The sequence below is a fragment of the Zerene cesonia genome, chromosome 19 (assembly GCF_012273895.1).
Source record: "Zerene cesonia ecotype Mississippi chromosome 19, Zerene_cesonia_1.1, whole genome shotgun sequence".
NCBI classification, from domain to species: Eukaryota; Metazoa; Arthropoda; class Insecta; order Lepidoptera; family Pieridae; genus Zerene; species Zerene cesonia.
The window spans coordinates 3,580,192-3,587,296 of record NC_052120.1 but is presented as its reverse complement, the minus strand read 5'-3'; positions in this window follow the sequence as shown (position 1 = coordinate 3,587,296).

The window sequence follows — 7,105 nt, the reverse complement described above, 5'->3', positions numbered from 1 at the left end:
ATCCTAGCTGCGCCCCGCGGTTTCACCCGCGTAAGTCCGCATCCCGTAGAAATATCGGGATAAAAAGTTGCCTTTATGTTATTCCACTTGTCCAACTATCTACGTACCAAATTTCATTGCAATCGGTTAACTAGTTTTTGCGTGAAAAAGCAACAAACGCACACACATCCTTACAAACTTTCGCATTTATAATATTACATATACCTACTATTTACACACGAAGGTACAGGTTGAGCCATTTAGTGTTTTTGGAAGATTGATTTTTCTATCTGAATCGACGTATACGTTTAATTCCTAGATGATCTTGGATGGACCATATTTTAATTGAAATGATATTATGTAATACTATATAACAAAAATTATGTGTTAAATATTTACTATGATTGTTATTATCAAATTAAATACATTATTTCATAAATACGTACCTAATATAAATGTCGTTCAACTATAAAAATGCAATATGAATTTTAATTATAATTCAAGGGTGACAAGATGTGATAACGACATATCGTTACCATAGTAAGAACATATTCTTACCTTGCATACTGGCTCAGAGCTACCATCTAGTATCAAACTCGCGAGATATAGTTTCATAAAGCAAGTTTAGCTACCTATATAAAAAAAATAAAGCTGTCTAGGGCGTCGTTGCCACTCGGCACTTCATTGCGACTTCCGAGCAAGACAACGAAGTTGAAAACTTAACTTTCGTCCCTTTCACTTTTTCTATCTCGCTCGCACTTACGAGCGAGCAGCGCACGCCACAACGTACGGCTGCAGCGTGGTTTGACTGCTGTGTCCAATCCAGTCAGTGTTCAGCCTTGGCACAGCCGTTGTTAGAGTGTAACGTACGCACCGCAATAGTACCGCGAGCACGCGCCAAAGTTTTTGGATTGAAAATGAAACAAAAACAACTTAATTTTGAGTGGAAATGAGATAATAAGTGATTTGTGTGTATTAATGTAGCCAGGAACGGTTGCGTAAAAGTTTTATAGTGAAAACATCGTACGTTGTTAAGTGAAGTGTGTGACGGTTAAGTTGGAGAAAAGTATTTGTTAACATTGTACCTCAAGATGGGAGTGTAGAATTTATTGTAATTAAATTAATAAAGATTAGAAAGTGTTCAAAACGACGAGATGGGGAGCAACCGGTTGCTTTCACCGTTTACTTTGGTGTTGATTTGTACAGGTAAGCGGAATAAGTTGCCTACTTACATTCTGAGTCACCTCACTCCGTCTCGCGCGCCGCACACCCTAGAATCAACAATTGGTTGTGTGTACTGTATGTTCAATAATGGCAAGTAAATAGACTGACAAATTGACGAAACAATCGATTAAACAAATAAACACCTTGTTGAAAACTGTAGAAATAGTTTGTTATGATAAAACGAAGAAGGAATATGTGGAGTCCAATAATTTCAAACGCATATGTAACATGATTCAAGTTTCAAATTAAAACTTTTGCTTAGTCAATCCGAGCTTATTTAATTAAATCGATAGAGAGATATGAATATATGTTTAATAATATTTTCACTGTATTATATATGATTATTATTTTTCATTAAACAACACAAATTTAATTACTATCAAATTAGTATAGCACTGCAAATTTCCTGTAATTAACAAAGTATTTATATACATAGTTAAATGCCTATAGTTGCAGTTTGCTAATATCGTAGGTACTTAGCATTAAACGATGGATAATAATATCAATTAATTATGTAATAGTTACTGACAAAACTTTCTCCTTATGATTTCTTTAGTACCTGTTCATGTTTGTTGCAGCATCATTTTGTGTGGTGTTAATTTATTGGTAATTAAAAGTAAAGATGAATACTGCTTTTATACGGCGGGCGGGCGAGGCGAATAACGAACACGCATAATATGTAAGACGTCCTTACCTTATCCTTGATCAAGGATCTCATGGTCTCAACTACCGTTATAAAAGAAAATAAAAAAATGTGTTAGGAAATGGCTTATAGGTCTTACAAAAAATAGGCTGTTATCCTTGATGTCGTTGAAATAATAAGATTCTCATTATTTGATAAATATTTTCTTTAAGAACCTAAGTGTTATTTACCTTCTCGTTGAAGTACAAATAGGTAAAACCGAATACCCACATATTCAAATGAAAAGAATTCTTCAAACATTTCAAACAATGGTCAAATTAAACTTTACCTTAACGATAAATTTACAACAATAGTCTAAATAAATGAAAGTGGATTGATAATCTATTAGTCACATTCCAACAGCTTGACTTATTGTGTTTAAGTGTATGCTTGATCGCCTAAATAGGCGTTTTAATTAAAACGAAAATTATATTGTCTGTGTTGAAACATTTAATATTACCATGAGATAAATTTCCTGACTTTATTGAAAGAAATTACTCAAACAAAAGTGCCTATTTAACGTTTCCAAAGTTCACCACATTGTAATGAAACTTTATTTGACTTAACCTCGCATTTAGCTCTTTCAGTTACTGAATAAAGTTTTCAATAATTTTGCAATGAAAAGCCTATATCACGCGTGGGTAAACATAAACAAAGGACTGTAAAACATGTCGACTACCCGCGTCGCCGTGGGACATGCAACCTAACATCAACTTGTAGCCGTTCATCGTCCAACCTCCTTTTATTTATAAAATGAGACGAAGTAGTTTTACAGTACTTAGGTCTTATTATTATTAATTTTTCAATTCTATATAATTTTTGCATACATTCTCAAGTACATTATTTTATTTGAAGATATTGCTAATAATGGTTCTGTCATAATAAATGCGCCTTTCACACGTTTGGTACATTTTGCTTGAGATGTTTTGCTCAGCCCGTATATAATCGCAAATTGTTGTTATTGCGGGCGATCCACTCGGACCGCAATTTTGCACCTATCTAGGTCTTCTGTGGTAGGTGCCAGCTACCTAGATCCGTTAAATGTGATGACACAATTTTTTCGAGTAAGTATGTGGATCAGAACGTGTAGGTGTTTAGAGTAGCTATTTTCGTAAGAGGTCGAAGTACAATTGATATTTTTCGTAGTCGTAAAGTATTAATTTATTTGAGTAATTTGGTATTTCGTTGGCTGTTGCTCTTTAAAAAATTTCATCGGTTTTTTACTTATTGGTGTCGAAGCGAAACAATTGTGTGAGGGGTCGCTCCAGCCGAGGGTGTTCGCACGAAAAAGCAAAGCAAAACCTATCCAATAAATCGTCGGCTATGGAGCCTATTTTTAATAACGTCATATTTGTAATGTTACGGAATTTTCTACATTGTCTTTTATGTCAATCATTGTAATAACAAAGATTTTTATTTTTAACACAGCAGGCCCGAAGGTTTCTATTTGTCAAGTATATTTTTGCATTCGAAAATGCAATCACAGCAGCTCGAAATATTTATACGCAGAGCTGTCGACAGAGGGTTGAAATAAAATTCATCCTTAAAGGCCTTTTATTCTTTATGTTATACTAACTTTCCGCAGCCGGCTCCGCTTGCGTTTGCTTCGTGATATTGGGCGGCAGAAGTTTTAAAAATAAATTTCTACCCTCTATATCTCCTTTGAGGTTTGTTTAACCATAAAAATCATGTCTGGTTTTTTATCGCTATCCTTTACAAAATCAAATGTTACTATATCACTGATATTTTTATAAACCCGATAAGATTTTTTACCGTGAAGACACAAAAATAAAATCAAAAACCAACGCTGAAAATATTGATTTTGATTCACACTCCTCTGTGCCGTAAACATATGCGCGTAAACCAAATAATTATTTTTTAACAAAAAATCTGGACCGCCTTCAAATTGTTATAATTAGGCCAAATTTAAATAGGACTGCATGGCAGGCAACAGCATTCAAATAAAAAGTAATTATCATACAAATCGGTTCACCCAGTAAAAACTAATGTGGTAACAAACACAAAAAATAAAATTAAAATGCAGTCGAATTGATTACCTCCTTTTTTTGAAGTCGGTGAAAGCACAAAATTCCTTTCACTCATAATGTATTGTGTGATCCATTTCGGATATTAGAAATTATCCTCCTTTTTCTGTCGTTTATGAACCAATTTTGATGATTCTTCTCTCGTTGAGTTGCGTTTGTTAACTATTTCATAAATTCTAAAATTCAGACCATGTTTGGTGTGTCAAAATTGTACATTAAAGAGTGAAAAATATACTGTTTAAAAAAAGGTCTGTGTGTGATTTACACACGATAGAAGTGAAAATTCAGTAAATCGACAATAGAATGAGATGAATATATATATATATAATAGTATGTATATTTCTGTCTCATTCTTTGTCGGCTATATTCTACACATTCGACTTAACTTATTTTTTACATAAATTATAACACTCCACATGTTCTTTATGTAATTTCATACTTATTTAGTGTGCGACTATTACTCAAAAAGATAAATTATTCAAAGTGACAGTTACGAAAAGTATGTACAGAAACGAAAGTATCGAAAGTTGTCATGAAGTAAGTTTCCGTTACTCAAGAAAAAAACCACTGAATCATTAAATCCCTTGAAAGTTTGAGACAAAATGACAAAACTTATAGTATAAGATCCCACGGATCGATTCCATACGTATCGGTTTTTGAAAATTAAGTAATTTTAAATTAATGTTGAGGAAGTATGCAATAGATTAGTGCAAGGAACCTGTCTGTACTGTAGAAACCTAGTACCTAGTACCTGTGGGTCTGTAATATGGAAAATCTGAAACGTTCGAGACGAAAGTCTTTACTTTACTATATTATTTTAGTACAGAAGGTCCTCTTTTCATTTTATAAAGAATCGTGCTACAAATAAAAAGCGTTGTACATATTAAAATTAAAGCTTTGCTTCAAATATTATGTATTCATAAACTTCATATCAAAAATATAATTTAGAAGCGACGTGGTTGGCTTCATGAAGCTGACCCTTAGAGTTGGTTTGTAATAAGCTAATTAAATAAAAACATCTCATTTAAAACCGTTAATAGAAATTTAACAGAGATTTTGTAGGTTTTGTAGGTCAGTTGAAGAGGATACAAAAATGTAAGCCTTGATTAAACTGCATAATTTAATACTTATAAACAGGGTTGACTCACTGAATTTTCTAATCATTGGGTGTTTCACTTAGTATTCCGAATTAATTTGTATATATCTCTGTAACCTAGCAAAGATATCGGTCTTGAACCTTAATTGTTTGATACCTATTTGTAATTGCTACAGCGATGTACTAAGCTATAAGGTTAGGTTAAGTGTTTGATTTAATAAATTTGATTTGATTTGATTTGATTTGATATAACTCGGACACGGATCTCTTCGTTTATTATTATTAATATTGTGTTTTTGTATTAATAACAAAAAAAAAAACTTAACGACAAATGAAAAAATTACAAACAAAAGGCGAGAATTGTCAGGCGTGCAACCCTACTAATCCAATCATCTTTTATTTCAAAATTTTTATGAAACCTACAGAGAAAAATTAATTAAAACCGCAGTTTTACATTTCAATCTGCTCCATTGTTTTTATTTGTAATAATTTTTATTACAGTTCATAGTCGTGTCACATCATACACAAATATTAAGTATAAATTTAGGGATATCCTCATACAGTTTTTTTTTTGTTATTTCTTACGAAAAACAACTAATTAACACAAGCTTTTTGGGTTTGTGCTAATCAAGCTAATTATGTAAAACTAGCTTTTCGCTCATGGTACATATATAATATATTGACATACAATCAGTGTAGTTGCAGCTTTCTAAGGGTGAAAGAATTTTTGAAATCGTTCCGGTGGTTTTTGCGCGAAAACGAAGCAAACATACAAAATTTCCTCTTTATAATATTAGAGTAGACTATCGTTTATAACACAACGCTATCCAATAAGTATTAATTTAACTACTCAAACTTTCTATTGAACCAAGTTTATTTGGATGTTTTATTTTTAGAGCCACCGTCGGTATCTTTCAACTTGGCGAAGCATCACACTTCAGTTTAATATTAATGACAAACCTATTTAAATACTTGTTCAGGCCCCGTTTATTGATTTAAACTTTCTTTTACTGTTTTCTTAAATAATATGATGAATACAAATCTATTCTAATCGAATTGATCTATATCAAGCTAGCAATAAAGCTAATTTTTTCCTTTATCAAAGCATCTAACTAACCTTGGATCTACTCTTTAAACTGATGATATACTTAAGAGTAGAAAAGGTTAGTAACAAAATTATACTTGCATAGTATCTCGTAAGGTATCTCGTAATCCTATGGTAACCATATTAATTAAGAAATTCAAACCCGGATGGGTGTTGAATGTATATTTTTTAAGCTAAAAAGAGGTGTGTAGTGTGAAATACATTTTCTTTTCGTCTCAGCAGAACTATTTTCAAAATGGTGATATCATGATAATACTCTCTTTAAACACATACAATAGACAAACATGATAGTTACCTCATAAATTCAGTGGTGACGTTACCTTCAGCAAACGATAAATTCTACGAAATATTAGGCTCGCTCTAAGTTGAAATCAGTAAACTATTATCGCACTGTGCCCTGTATAATGACAATGTACATGTTTGCAAAAGCAACAGGCCGGTTGATTTGCGATTACACTACATCGGCAGTCAGCAATACGGAATATCACGCGTGTGATGATATGCTTGAGGTGAATTAGAAATTGGAATGTGTTCTTTAGTGTAAATAAACACTACTAACTTTTATTTCATAATTAGTCAAATGACTATATAAATATATACTGCCATTAACATAAGAGTGAACGGGAACGCAAGCGACGTAGACCGGTTATATGCATTTTACTAAGGGATATTATGTTGATCGCGGACGTATACTAGGCAGCTCCCGTGGCCTCTTCACTAAAGCGGCCCGACGAGTGAGGTTTCAGTCGGTAGGATTCTGACATAACCCAATGCGTCTTTTCCCCGGAGGCCGTAGCTCGTTTGTATATGCAAGATTTCCCCACTCAAAATAAAAATTTACTGTAATGTTAATGCATAACTAGCTAGCCCTTAAACTAATTCTTTAGCTTTAAGAATATCATTATATATATACATTATAGATATGCATTTAAAATAGCTCTGTAGTTCCCTAAATCTTTCGTGTTGTCTTGATA